Genomic DNA, 15,776 nt, shown 5'->3' with positions numbered 1-15,776 from the left:
GAGTCCCTGCTAAGCAGAGCCTGGAGGACAAGGTGCCACTGCAAGATGGCCGCTGCAGCAGCACTGCAGGGTGTCACACACAGGGGGCAGGAGACACTGGTGAGTCAGAGCCACTGGCTGCTTGCTGTGCCCCCTCTGAAACAGTTAATGAGGGAGCTGGATCACACAGTGAGAAGGACAGGGAACAAACTTTGATGCAGGGTGAGTAGAGGATTAATTCCCTTAATCATATAACTCTGGGACAGCAATATCAGGGGAACACAGTCATTGGGGACCCCCACTTCTGTTATGGGTATAACATCTAGCTGTGCCCAAAAAACACCCTACACCAGGAGTCTCCTCCTGCTCCCCTCCCCACAGCTTCCCCTTATACAGTATATCCACTGAGGGATCAGGCTTGCTTATCTCAGGAGAAAGGGGGGTGCAGCAGTGGATGCAGTTCCCAAATGAGACTTGTCCTGCTTCCCCATCAAGATGGTTCATGGGCTCATCATGGGGGGACACATCACCACTTTCAGCAGAAAGACCTGAGGTGGTCCTGAATACTATTCCTTTAAATGTTGTGGACATTTTACCAGTTCAACAAGATTCTCAGACCTTGGTGACCATGGTCACAGTGAGCGGGACATCAGCCTTGTGTAAGGCAAGGTTCACATAGCGTTAACACAGCCCGTTCAACGCATAGCGTTGACGGGCTGTGTTAACGCTATAGCATAACGCAATATGCTGCAGCCCGCGTCCGAGGCTCCGTCAGTGAATAACGGCACATCGCGAACGAGTGCCGCTTTACTGCATGCGTCGCGATGCGCCACACAATGGGGGTCAATGGCAGCATTAACGGACTGCCATAACGCAGTTTGACCCCAGCCTAAGTCTGATCTCTACAACTCCACAACACAAACGAATCTCATACAAAAAGGCCACTACCCCTCAAATACACCTATGGGGATGACAGACCTGCATCCTTAGCAGATCTCCGGGCTCTTCTCCAGACAATCCCAACTAAAAGTGACATTGCAGCCCTGACTTCTCAAGTGATGGCAGAATGTACACATCAGTTTGCACAATTCAGGTCAGATCTCTCATCTCATACTGCTAGAGTTGATGTAATAACCCAAACTCAATGTGTCAGCTATACAGGTCTTACAGGACACTGTGCACAAGCAGCCCCTGCAATTATACTCACTTCAACAGAACCTCGATGACTTAGAAAACAGAAACAGGAGAAATCAGAGGATTACTAGAGTCAATCAGTACCAAAGATATCCCATTTGTACTTTTATCTATTTTCAACAACCTCCTCAGATGTCCCCCAGGGACCACAATAGAAATTGATAGAGCACACAGAGAGAGCCCTGTGCCCCCCAAGCCCAGATGAATCTCATCCCAGGGATATAATTTGTCGTGTTGACTTTTATGCCATTAAGGCTAAGTGCACATGTACTTTTTTGTCCTGCGGATTTTTCCGCGCAGATTTCAAGAAATCCACAGGTCAAATGACCTGCATTTTTCCTGCGGATTTCTTCCGGTTTTTGTGCGGTTTTCCACTGCGGTTTTCCCCCTGCGGATTTGGAGAATGAAGCAGGTGGAAAACCGCACAAAAGAAGTGACATGCTGCATTTTTTGTACCGCACAAAAACCGCAGCGTCTGCACAGCGTTTTTTTTTTGCATTGATTTACATTGCATTGTAAATCACTTTGCGGATCCGCAGTGTTTCTGCGCTGTAAAATCAGCTGCGGATCCGCAGGAAAAATGCATCGTGTGCACATAGCCTTAAGAATCCATTCTTCAAGCTGCAAGGAGGAAGGCCAATCTTACATACTAAGACAAATCTATCAGAATTATGCCTGATTTCTCACGCCATACCATGGCACAACGCTCAGCACTTAAACCCTTGCTGGATGTCCTGCGGAAAAAGGAGATTCCCTTTCGATGGGATTTCCCCCTCTCTCTGTCCGAAGAGGGTCAAAGTATTTTGTTTTGCGCTCACCTGAAAATCTACCAACATTTATATCCAGCTTGGATTTGCCTAAGGTTGTTATACCCCATTGGCCTACTTTAGGATTTAAGTCAGCTGGCTCTGGAGGCAAGGAAAGAACACCTAGTGGTCTTTCCACACATTCATCTAATTCTTCATTTTGTCAAGGCCTGGAAAGGGGCGCCGAGGTGCTCGTGGTCCTCCTTCCTGGTATCAGGATTCAAGAAACGTTACTTGAATTTGAATCGTCCACGGTAAAATAACATACAAAACCCCCTTTTCTTTTAATTTCCAAGGAACCTTTTGGACTCTGAAGGTTTGAATTGGACGTATGGTGCCCATACCATGTTTAGGCTGGGTTCACACGTAGCGGAACTCTCGCGGAAATTACCGTGAGAATTCCGGAATTCCATTCCACGGGAAAATCGCATTTTAAATTCCCGCGATTTTTCCGCAGAAAAACTAGCATTTTGCAAGCGTAATTAGCTTGCAGAATTGCTAGCGGAGAACTGATTGACAGGTTGGTCACACCCGTCAAACATAGTGTTTGACGAGTTTGACCAACTTTTTACTATTGACGCCGCCTATGCAGCATGAATAGTAAAAGATAGAATGTCAAAAATAAAAAAAAAATATTCTCACCTTCCGACGTCCCACGCAGCCTTCCCGCCTCTCTCCACGCTCCCGGTCCCAGTAATCCTATGCGACAATTACCGCGATGACGTCTGTTCTCGTGGGATCACGACGTCTCGCGGTCATTCGCGATGACAGCGAGACTTCGCAATCCCGCGAGAACGGACGTCATCGCTCGCAAAGGCTTACTGGGAGCGTGGAGAGAGGCGGGAAGGCTGCGCGGGACGTCGGAAGGTGAGAATAACTATTTTTTTTTTTTTTTTTTTTACATTCTATCTTTTACTATTGATGCTGCATAGGCGATGACATTATTTTAAAATCTATTTTTTACAGGGATATGGTACCCAAAGCCTGGAGGACAGTCTCCTCTCCTCCGGACCGTGGGTACCATCCACAAATGTTCTGCTTACTTTTCGCATGGTGTGCACAGCCACATGCGGAAAGTAAGCAGAACAATGCATTCCTATGGGTGCGGGATCGCCGCGATTCCGCAAAATTAATGAGCATGCTGCGTTTTTTACTGCGAAGCGATTCCGCAGCGGTAAAAACCGCAGCATTAGCACAGCATTGCGGAATCCCATAGGAATGCATGGGATGCTTATTTTTCGTGTTTTCGCAGCAAAATCGCACAGTAAAAACCGCCGTGGAAACGCGAAAAAAACGCCACGTGTGAACTCAGCCTTAAACCGCCGATTTTCTATTATTTTTAAACAGATTTAACTTACAAAATTGAGACAAGGCACACACAGTTTTAACATACAGATTTGAGACATACCTCTTACACACAACCCAACCCCCCCCCCCCCCCCCCCCATTATCAAATTATAACTAATATAACCGTGGGTCCCTTAGAATGTGACCTATAAATGTATAGTAGAAAAAAAAGAGAGAAACACACATAAAAAACAAACAAACTATTTTTAAGGGGGACAGTATGAAACAAGATAAGACTTGTACAGCATAGAACTATGAACAGTTAGGCACATAGTACAAAATGAGCAATAGACATATTCATGAAACCTATTCATAAAGCAAGAGATCATATGGAACCAAGAGGGAGCAAGGGGTACCATAATTAACGAAGCATAGGGAACAGATTCTCCAGCAGCAAAATTTGGGATGGCAAACCCAGGGTGTTAAGCCAGGGGCTCCAGATTTTATCAAATTTTCCGATAGCTTTTCTTTTAATATACACTCCTTTTTCCAGCCTTATAGAACTATTGACTCTATTAATAAACTCCTCCACTGTCGGGGGTGCAGATTGCTTCCAGTGCAAGGCAATAGTTTTCCGTGCTATATATAGAATTCTAGCTATACCGATCGCCAGCGGGTCTTCCACAGGAATATCCGGTATAATACCCAGCACACAGACCTTTGGATCAGGGAGCAATCTTGTACCATAAACTCTTGCCAACGTATTCAGAACATTATTCCAGAACCGTCCAAGCCGAGGACACTCCCAGAACATATGCATAAGGGGTGCATCAGGTAGGCTACATCGGGGGCAGCATGAGTCACTCCTTATCGCGATTTTGTGCAGGAACGCAGGCGTTTTATATTTCCTATGTATTAGATACACCTGCGATAATCTCTGGGCCTCAGATAGCAGAACACAGGGCACTGAACTCAACACATAGTCCCATTGATCATCTGAGAGCTGGCCAACATCCTCCTCCCATCTAGCTTTGGTGCAAAGGGGGTACTTATCGTGGAATGCATTGAGAAATATTCTATAGATGGAGGAAAACAGTCCTCTTCTGGAGCCCAAGCACCCCACCAACATTGTCAAGGGATTAGGGTCTATACTAAGATCTCTAGTTTTGATTTGAGCTGCATACGCATGTTGGAGCTGTAAAAATCTGTAGAAAAACTTATGGGGAATGTCAAATTCAGTGCGCAGTTGTTCAAACTGCTTTAATGTATTATTAGACTGAATGTGTGCCACCGTCATCACCCCCTTCGCCTCCTAATCAGAGCACCCTTCTTAAGTTTGAAATTCCAGAAGACTAGGATTATGCCACAATGGTGTAAACAAAGAGCAATCAGAACCACCCAACAGGTGCTTTCCTCTATCCCAAACCTTATAGATCATGGCCAGAGTTGGAGCTTGAGATAATTTGTCTCCCCCTCCCCGGGCGTCCAGACGCCCATTTTTCTCCAGTGCACCACACTGATCCCAACCCTTCAGTTGCTGAATCTGAGCCGCCAGATAGTAGTCGGGATAGCCAGCCCCCCATTTGTTTTTTCTCATTGTAGGTACTCCAGACGGATTTGAGACTGCTTTTTTTTTTTCCAAAGTAATTGTCTGAATAACCTATGAGCCCTCTGAAAGCAACATGCCGGGATCCACACCGGGGAGTTGTGAAGTATATAGAGCAGTTGGGGCATTAAAACCATTTTGATGAGATTTCCTCTCCCAACAACTGATAGGGGAAGTCTACAGCATGCATCAATTTTAGTTACAAATCTATCTAACAGAGGTGTCAGATTAAGAGGCACATAGTCAACAGGTTTAGCTGTAACATTGATCCCCAGATACTTAAATTCCGTTACCAGTTTAATATTGGTTTCCTCTAACCTCTGCGTGTCTACACACGGGTCTATAGGCATAAGTACCGATTTGTTCCAATTTATAAGGAGGCCCGACCACTTACCAAATTCCTCAAGGATAGCTATAACTGGTCTAATAGAGGAAGAGGCATCCCCCAGATACAGAAGCATGTCGTCCGCACAGAGCGAGATGCGTTCCTCCAGGTCCCCCACCCTAAATCCCCGCACTTCCTTAGAGGCCCTAATCATACATGCTAAGGGTTCAATAGCGATGGCAAATAGGAGGGGCGACAGAGGACATCCCTGTCTTGTTCCCCTCCCCATCGCCACCACCCCAGACAACTCACCATTGACCCTAATCCTAGCTGACAGACCATTATAGAGTAGCTTAATGAGGGCCAAGAACTTAGGGTCAAACCCCATTCTTTCTAAAATCTTCCAAAGATAACTCCACTCAACCGTATCAAAGGCCTTAGCTGCGTCGAGCGATAGCACTGCCTCAGGAGAACTTAACTGCATATTGAGAAACAACCAATGCAAATTAATGGCAGTAGACTTCCCCGGCATGAACCCCGACTGATCCTCATGAATGAGCCCAGCAATGACCTTAGCCAGTGTGACGGAGAGAACTTTGGCAAGAATTTTAACATCCGTCTGGAGTAGAGAAATGGGCCTGTAAGATTCAGGAAGGAGGGGATCCTTACCCTGCTTAAGGATGACCAATATAATAGCCTCTAGCATGGACGGAGGGAGCTGACCCGTATCACTTGCAGATTGAAAGACTTTTAGCAGCAGAGGCAGTAAAACACTACTGAAGCGTTTGTAAAATTCACCAGGGATACCGTCCGACCCTGGGGCCTTCTCATTCGGAAACCCTGAAAGCGCATACTCCAGCTCCTCATTCGTCAGGGGCCTATCCAACTCATCAACTGCCTGCTTAGAAAGTCTAGGATGTTTTATCTTAGACAGATGTGTCCATTTCTCCCTCGCAAGGCGGGGCCCTAGAAGCATACAGTTCAGAATAGTACTTTTTAAACTCTGCTAAGATGTCCTTATTATCTGTGATAGTTACCCCCTCTGTATTATGTAAGCTCGATATATGGGCCAAGCCCTCCTGTGCCTTAACCCCTTCCCGACCTGTGACACGACCTGTTGAAAGTGAAACAGCCAATCAGAGCGATAGTAATATTTCATCAATTAAATTTGATGAACTACTACAATCCAGCCATGGTCGATGCTGAAGTAGCATCGGACATGGCTGGAGACACTAAGTTAACACCCCCCCGACTGATGGCGCCGATCGGCCGCCGCTGTCACAATCTGCCCTCCTCCCCCTTCCCTCCGCTCCCCCCCAACTTCCGATCCCCCCCATGATACTCACTAACCCCCCCCCATGGCCGTCCCGGTGTCCCGCCGTCCCGGTCCATGGGCGCCGCCATTTCCCGGCGGCAGATTCATTTTTTTTTTATTTTGATCACTGTGATAAACTCTCACAGTGATCAAAATAAAAAAAAAAGTAAATCACCGCCCCCCCCTATCACCCCCCATAGGGACAAATAATAAAATATTTTTATTTTTCAGTGAGGGTTAGAAATAGGGCTAGGGCTAGAGTTAGGGCTAGGGTTAAGATTAGGGTTAAGATTTGGGTTAGGGGTGGGTTGGGGTTGGGATTAGGGTTAGGTTTGTGATTACGGTTAGAGTTGGGATTAGGGTTAGGGATGTGTTGTGGTTATGATTAGGGTTGGGATTAGGGTTAGGGGTGTGGTTAAGGTTATTATTAGGGTTGCGATTAGGGTTAGGAGTGTGTTGGGGTTAGGATTGGAGTTAGAATTGAGGGGTTTCCACTGTTTAGGCATATCAGGGGGTCTCCAAACACGACATGGCGCCACCATTTATTCCAGCCAATTTTGCATTCAAAAAGTCGAACAGTGCTGCCTCCATTCCGAGCCCCGACATGTGCCCAAGCAGTGGTTTACCCCCACATATGGGGTATCCGTGTACTCAGGAAAAATTGCACAACAACTTTGGGGGTCTAATTTCTCCTGTTACCCTTGGGAAAATTAAAAATTGGGGGCTAAAAAAGTAATTTTTGTGGAGAAAAAATTATTTTTTATTTTCACGGCTCTACGTTATAAACTTCTGTGCAGCACTTGGGGTTTCAACGTGCTCACCACACATCTAGATTAGTTCCTTGGGTGGTCTAATTTCCAAAATGGGGTCATTTGTGGGGGGTTTCCACTGTTTAGGTACATCAGGGGCTCTGCAAACGTAACATGACGCCCGCAGACCATTCCATCAAGTCGACATTTCAAAACGTCACTACTTCCCTTCCGAGCCCCAACGTGTACCCAAACAGTGGTCTCCCCCCACTTATGGGGTACCAGCGTACTCAGGACAAACTGGACAACAACTTTTGGGGTCCAATTTATCTTATTAGCCTTGTGAAAATAAAAAAGTGGGCTAAATATCATTTTTTGAGGGAAGCTTCTGTGAAGCACTTGGGGGTTCAGAGTGCTCACCACACATCTAGATAAGCTCCTTAGGGGGTCTAGTTTCCAAAATGGAGTCATTTGTGGGGGAGCTCCAAAGTTTAGGCACACAGGGGCTCTCCAAACACGACATGGTGTCCGCTAACGATTGGAGCTAATTTTCAATTCAAAAAGTGAAATGGCGCTCCTTCTCTTCAGGGCCCTGCCGTGTGCCCAAACAGTGGTTTATGACCACATATGAGGAATCTGTGTACTCTGGAGAAATTGCCCAACAAATTTTAGGATCCAGTTTATCCTATTGCCCATGTGAAAATTAAAAAACTGAGGCTAAAAGAACAAAAGAACATTTTTGTGAAAAAAACACTTTCTTTTTACGGATCACCTGGGGGTTCAAATTGCTCATTATGCATCTATATAAGTTCCTTGGAGGGTCTAGTTTCCAAAATGGGGTCATTTGTGGGGGAGCTTCAATGTTCAGGCACGCAGGGGCTCTCCAAAAAACAACATGGCAACCACTAAATATTCCAGCATATTTTCCATTCAAAAAGTCAAATGGCGCTCCTTCCCTTCTGAGCCCTGCCGTGCACCCAAACAGTGGTTTATGACCACATATGAGGTATCGTGGTACTCAGGAGAAATTGCCCAACAAATTTTAGGATCTATTTTATCCTGTTACTCACGGGAAAATGAAAAAATTGATGCTAAAAGAAAATTTTTGTTGGAAAAATTAAAATGTCCATTATTTCCTTCCACGTTGCTTTAGTTCCTGTGAAGCACCTGAAGGGTTAATCTTCTTGAATGTAGTTTTGAGCACCTTGAGGGGTGCAGTTTTTAGAATGGTGTCACTTTTGGGTATTTTCTGCCATATAGACCCCTCAAAGTGACTTCAAATGTGAGGTGGTCCCTAAAAAAAAATGGTTTTGTACATTTTGTTGTAAAAATTAGAAATCGCTGGTCAACTTTTAACCCTTATAACTTCCTAACCAAAAAAATTTTTGTTTCCAAAATTGTGCTGAAGTAAAGTAGACATGTGGGAAATGTTATTTAGTAACTATTTTGTGTCACATACTTCTCTGGTTTAACAGAATAAAAATTCAAAATTTGAAAATTGCGAAATTTTTGCCAATTTTCCGTTTTTTTCACAAACAAACGCAAAAATTATCGACCTTAATTTACCACTAACATGAAGCCCAATATGTCACGAAAAAAACAATCTCAGAATCGCTAGGATGCGTTGAAGCATTCCTGAGTTATTACCTCATAAAGGGACACTGGTCAGAATTGCAAAAAATGGCCAGGTCATTAAGGTCAAAATAGCCTGGGTCATGAAGGGGTTAATAACAGAAGCCAATAGGTGTGCCCGTACTTTCTCCCGCCTCAAAGGACTTCTACTTATAGAAAAAACGTTTATGCTCAGCTTTGTCAAGTAAATGGTCCGAGTATACTTTCTGAGCCTCTTCCCACTGCCTCCTACTGGAGTCTGATGGTGTAGTAGTAAATTCAAGTTCATATTTATCTACCTCTTCACGGAGGAAGGATGTCAACCTTCTGGATTTGGACTTAAATTGGTAAATTTCTTTTGAAAGAACCCCTCTACAAAAAGCCTTAAGAGCATCCCAGACAATGTTTAGCGGGGTGGTGTCAATATTATGATGTAGATATTCCTTAACACACACTTCTATAGTATTCCCATTAATCACAAGAAGCCAATTTGGGTTTAGCCGCCATGGGGCCCAACTCCTCGCTCCGTCAGCTCCCCATCTCATCTGCACTCTAATGGATGAGTGGTCCGAAACACTTCTTGTTAAGTATTCGACCTCGGCCACCAGAGTCAGCATGGAATCAGAACCTATCGCAAAGTCAATTCTTGACAATGTGTGGTGGAATGAGGAGTAACAGGAATAGACTTTAAGTTTAGTATTTTTTAACTGCCAAATATCATGAAGACCCAACTCAGTAAGTGCAGCAGCCATTTTCGGGGGGGGGGGGGGGGGGGGGGAGAGAGCTCTGATATATTACCTGAGTGGAATTTGTCCCAGAAGGGATGGAGGTAGTTGTTAAAGTCCCCCAACATTAGGACTGGGGCAGGAGGGTTTTTGCTAATAAAAAGAGATATTTTCCTAAGAACTTCACCAGAGTAGGGGGGTGGGATGTACAGGGCAACCAATATCATATGAATGCCATAAACAGAGCAGACCAGACAAACATATCTTCCATCTGCATCAATAGAAGAGTTGTCACACACAAACGGGATGGAGCGATGAATTAGAAGGCTAACCCCTCGAGCATACGTGAAATACACTGAGTGGAATGACGCAGCCACCCAGGGGTTTCTAAGTGTCTGGAAATTGTCCCTGACTAAATGTGTTTGTCAAGCAAACAATAGCTGGGTGATATTTACGGAGGGATGAAAAAACTGCATACCTTTTATTGGCGTTCCCCAACCCTCTTACATTCCAGGCCAATAGGTTCACGTTTTGAGCCATATCATATTTATATAATTGTAATAGAGCAAGAAAAAGTCAAACCCATAAAAGGGAGCACCTCAATTGCATAAGAAATATATACCAAATATATATTTATAGAATTGTTTACCACAATATCCAAATTATCTAAGTTGACTATGCCTGCATAATATGACTGAAACCTGGGCCCCCTAGGGAGCATCTGTTTCATACTGAAACCCCCACACATAAACCCAAACAATATCTACACAACAAAACATTTCTCTCTAGAAGAGAGATTAGGGATCTTTAAGAAAACTAGGCCAACACTACAGTTAAGGCAGTGTGTCATGCACATAGGCAGATACAAAAATTTCCACACAGGGAGACCCGCCATCCGGTGGGACTAGATGGCACTCAGCCCCTCCTCAAGTTCAAGTCAACCAAAAATCTGCGCAAGTTTTGGTGTGGTAGGACAAACAATTTAAGGCTATCCCGCATATCATCCAGAGCCACAGCTGCAAGGATGAAAAAATCCAAGTGGATATCCAAGTGCAAGTGGATATGAGAGCCACCAGCTTAGCAACAGATGCTGTGGAAATTGCCAGAAAGTGCTGGTGTCAATGTATGCTCCTCCATAAGTCTTTCTCGTTATCATCAAGCCAGTCCAGGGCGGTTTTTGGAGAGTCAAAAAACCGGATTACTTACCGGTAATACTCTTTTGTAGAGTCCACGACAGCACCCACTGAAAGAGGGGATCCGCCCCTAGGAACAGGAAACCTACAGAAAGATAAATGGGGCGGTCCCCCTGCTCCCTCAGTTTGGATTACAGAGAACAAAGAGGAACCGCCATACATGTTTTAGTCAATTTGCTAGGTAAATGATTCACATCTATACATATTTATACGTTTGCTATACAAAACTATATTTTTACTTCCAAATCTTGTTTTCCGCCACCAAGGAGAACCACGTGTAAGTTTCTAAATTAAGGGAGGGAAGTGAAAGGGTGCTGTCGTGGACTCTACAAAAGAGTATTACCGGTAAGTAATCCGTTTTTCTCTGTTCGCCACGACAGCACCCACTAAGAGACTTTCAGAGATAGTCACTTGGGAGGGCACACTGTGTTAAAGACCGATCTACCGAAGGCCAAATCCTCGGAGGATAAATCTAGTCTATAGTGGCTATGAAACGTAGATGAAGACCACCAAGTTGCAGCCTTACATATTAGCTCAATTGGGACGTCTGCCCTCTCTGCCCAGGAGGATGATCTGGCTCGAGTAGAGTGCGCCTTTATACCCTGTGGAGGGTCTTCTCCATTTGCCGAATACGCCATAGTGATCTCATCTCTGATCCACCTGGACAGTGTGTTTTCGTAACCTTAGACCCATTCTTGTTACCCTGGAAGGAGACAAAAAGAGCCCTACTCTGCCTCCAGGGACTGGTTCTATCTAGGTAGGTCAGGACTGCTCTTCTCATATCTAATGTGTGAAATTTAACCTCTTCTGGCGTTACCGGGTTCTCATAGAAGGAGGGGAGGCAGACCTCTTGGGATCTATGAAATCTAGTAGCACGCTTGGGAAGATAAGACGGGTCTGTTTTCAATACTAACCTGTACTGGCTTACTGACAGGAATGGTGGATCTACCCACAGTGCTTGGAGATCACCTACTCTTCTTGCCGAGACTAGGGCTACTAGTAGAGCAGTTTTCAATGAAAGGCATTTTAATGATTCTAGGTGCATAGGCTCGAACGGGGCCTGAGTGAAGGCATCTAAGGTTCCACGTTGGTAGCGGAGGGATGTGGACTGGATTTGCTCGCTGACAAGCTGAAATAAACCTAGCCACCCATTTATTGCCTGCCACATTGTGGTTATATAAGGCTCCTAGAGCCGATACGTGGACTTTTAGGGTGTTAACTGAGAGTTTCAACTCTCGGCCCTTCTGCAGGAATTCTAGAATAGCTCCAATGGGCACTTCTCTGGAAAAATTTGCAGTGTGAAAAGCTAAAAATTTCTTCCATACTTTCACATAAATTTTCGTTGTGGATTCTTTCCTAATCTGTAGTAGCGTGTTTATAAGATTATTTGAGAACCCTCTCAATTTCAATAACCCCCTTTCAAATTCCATGCCGCTAGGTGCAAGGATTTGACTCAGGGATGGTGGTAGGGTCCCTGAGAAAGAAGGTCCTGATGTAGTGGGAGAATCCATGGTTCAGCTATCGACATTGCTCTCAACCATGAAAACCACAGCCTCTTAGGCCAAAATGGGGCTATTAGTATGACCTTCGCCCCTTCCTCCCTTATTTTCCTGACCACTGTTGGTAACAATACCATTGGAGGGAAGGCATAGGCCTGTCGGAATGTCCAGGGTGTTTGAAGGGCATCGAGGACGTCTGGAATGTCCTCTCTGTATAGGGAAGCGAACCTTTCTACGCGTCTGTTGGCTCTTGTCACGAACAGATCTATGTCTGGTCTGCCCCATCTGGCCTCTATCATCTCGAAGATGTGCCGGCTGAGATAGTCCGCTCTGGAGTTGTCCACTCTTCTGATGTGGATAGCGGATAAGGAGTGGAGGTGTAATTCGGCCATCTCTAGAATTCTCTCCGCGATAGACATGAGTGGTCCTGATCGCGTACCTCCTTGCCGGTTAATGTATGCCACTGAGGTGATGTTGTCTGTTTGGATTCTCGTGTGGTTACCTTTTAGCTGCAGGAGAAATTTAGATATAGCATGATATATCGCTGTTAGCTCCTTCAAATTAGACAAGCTCTCCGGCTTAGAGTTCGGACCACTGACCCTGCACCATGTCTTCTAGATGGGCCCCCCACCCCAAGGGGCTAGCTTCTGTGGTGACTATTTTAGGGGAGACAATCCACCATGGAACCCTTCCTGTTAGATTGGGTTCAACCACCACTTCAAGGAGCTGATTACTTCTGGTGATAGGGACAACCGCCCCTGCAGCCTGTTTCTCGTAAAATGGCCCATTGCAATTTTCTGGAGTGGAATTGGGCCTACTGCACTGCCGGAATGCATGATATTAGGGACCCCAACAAGGACATGCCTTCTCTCAAGGACATCGTGTTCTTATCACCCGCCATCCGTACCTTGTTAATTATACCATGTATTTTTGTTTCTGGCAAAAAACATTTTTGACTTACAGAGTCTATCTGAAGGCCCAGGAACGTCTGACAGGTTACCGGTTGCAGTCTGGACTTTTCCCAGCTGACCAGCCAGCCTAGTTTCTGTAGGGATGAGATAATGTCAGCTATCCTACTTTCGCATTGGGAAACCGAATTTCCTACTATGAGCAGGTCGTCCAAGTACGGAACTATTAAGGTGTCATTTAGCCTTAAATACAACATCACCTCTAGCATTAGCTTGGCAAAAACGCGGGGTGCCATGGATAACCCGAACGGCATCGCCGTGAAGTGGAAATGTTGTATCCGGCCCTCTAAAGAGACCGCCACTCGTAGGAATTTTTGGTGCTCTCTGCATATAGGGAGATGGTAATAGGCATCCTTCAGGTCCAATACTGCCATATAGCACCTAGGAAACAAGAGTTTTATTGCCGAACGTATTGATTCCATCTTAAAGGACCGCAGTCTCAGAAATGTATTAAGCTTTTTCAAATTAATTATCGTTCTAAAGGAACCATCCGGCTTAGGGACTAGAAACGGGAGAATAGAATCCCATTCCCCATTCATCTCTTGGCACTTCTACCAGTACATGCTTAGACAAGAGCCCTGTTATCTCTATTTCCAAAGCTTCCTGCTGCATTGGGGACTTCAAGGAAGTCAATGGGAAGGAGTTCGGTGGGTACCGAACAAATTCTAGCCTTAGGCCTGATGATACAATATTAATGGCCCAGGAGTTTGATGTTATTTTTTTTCCATTGGTGGCTGTATTTTAGTAGCCTGCCACCTACCGGTGATTTATCTCTACCGGAACCTGTCCCCCGACCTGAAGGGACGTTTCCCAAATAGGCTGCCTCTCTGCTTGGGATCTTTATTACCCCAACACGGTTTGAAATCTTTCTTTTTCTCAAATGGAGGCTTCCTGAAGGCTCTCCATAGATTAGGGAATCCTTTTTTCCTCTCACCCGCTTTCGTCAGGATCTCGTCCAACTGTGTGCCAAAGAGGTACTTACCCTGACAGGGCATAATGCAGAGTTTAGCTTTTGTCTGCACATCGTCTCTCCACCCCTTCAACCATAAGGCCCGTCGGGCTACGTTGATTAATCCTGCCGCTCTGGCAGATAGATGGAGGGAGTCAGCTAAGAAGGTGGCTGCACCCTTAATCAGGGGGATAGAGGAATGAAGCCTGTCTCTGGATGCTCCGCTTTTTATTTTCTCCTCCAATTCATCCAACCATACTATCATGGACCTTGCCGTGCACGTGGCCGCTATAGCCGGTTTGAAGGCCCCTGTGCATGCCTCCCAGGACCGCTTGAGGAAAGTATCTGCTTTGCGGTCTAATGGGTCAGACAATGTACCTGCGTCCTCTACTGGCAAGGAGGACCGGCGGGAGATTGAAGCCACTGCCGCATCCATCTTGGGGGCTCTTGACCAAGATGCCAAAACGTCATCGTCAAACAGGTATTTCCGTTTGGAAGCTAAGGGGATAAAAGGTTCTTTGCCCCTGTCTTTCCCATTCCTTTTTTACCAGCTCCTTTATTGCTGGTACTATGGGGAAGGCCCTGACTTTCTTTTGGGAGATACCAGCGAACATTATTTCCTGCGGGGTTTTAGGCTCTTTAATATCGGATAGCCCCATGGTATTCCGCACAGATTTGACCAAATTATTCACACTGTCTGTGGGGAAGCAAGTCTGCTCTTCCTCTTCTGAGGTTGGATATTCCTGAGACCTATCTGAGTCCAGTTCCCCAGCTTCTGAAGACGACCCAGACGCCGGTGACATTATCCCCCTAACGGAGGTCTGTCCACCTTGACTACTAGAACTGCCTAAGGCCAGCAGCTCTTCTCTGATTATTGTACGGATATCCTCCTTTCTACCCGAAGACGCCTCCCGCAGGGTCTGCTCAATACAGGTCTGACATAACCGCTTAGGGTGACTATCCAGGAGGGGTTGGGAGCATAAGGCACATTCCCTGTGTTCATTTTTCTCCGTTCTTTTGGCCTGAGGGTATATAAACAGACAAAAACAGAACGCCATCAGCTAGGAGCTTGACTCCAAAACACTCACCCGTGAATTTCGTCAGCTTAATACTGGCTGCGGGGTTCGAGACTCAGGCTGAGGCGAGGAGCGAGATGCCTTCTTCCGCTTTTTCTCCGAGGCTTCGCTCTGCCTAGAGCGTCCACTAGTCTCTCTCCTGGAGCTGCTGCTTCTTCTAGTGCTATCACCTCTTGTGCTGCCACTTTTCCTAGTACCACTCTGAGAGGATTCTCCTGGCTGTACTTCATAGAGCAAAACCGGGTCGTTTGCTGACGACATGGCTGCGCACCGGTGTGCCTCTGGCCGATGCTTTTATGCAGCTTCCCGGTTTCACTTTCTCTCCCCCTTTTTTTGGATTTTTATTTTCCTTCTTCCTGCGCATGCGCGGTCGCGCCCGGCGATCCCGCAATGTTTCCTCCTGCCCCGGAAGTTCCTCCTCCACTTCCGGGCCACCTGGTCTCTGTAAAATGGCGCCAGCTATCTCCTCCTCTGGCCGCCACGCGTCTCCCGAC

General features: G+C 45.9%; 1 protein-coding gene across 4 annotated transcripts in view; it reads right to left on the bottom strand.

Annotated features, from left to right (window-relative positions):
• The window catches only part of CCDC88C (coiled-coil domain containing 88C), a 142,059-nt gene that overhangs the window by 28,703 nt on the left and 97,580 nt on the right, over positions 1 to 15,776 (bottom strand). The window lies entirely within an intron of this gene.

Source organism: Dendrobates tinctorius, unplaced genomic scaffold (assembly GCF_039654945.1).
Source record: "Dendrobates tinctorius isolate UK_male_01 unplaced genomic scaffold, ASM3965494v1 ptg000058l, whole genome shotgun sequence".
Taxonomy (NCBI): Eukaryota; Metazoa; Chordata; class Amphibia; order Anura; family Dendrobatidae; genus Dendrobates; species Dendrobates tinctorius.
The sequence above is the reverse complement of the archived record's forward strand: the minus strand, read 5'-3'. Positions and strand labels throughout refer to the sequence as shown.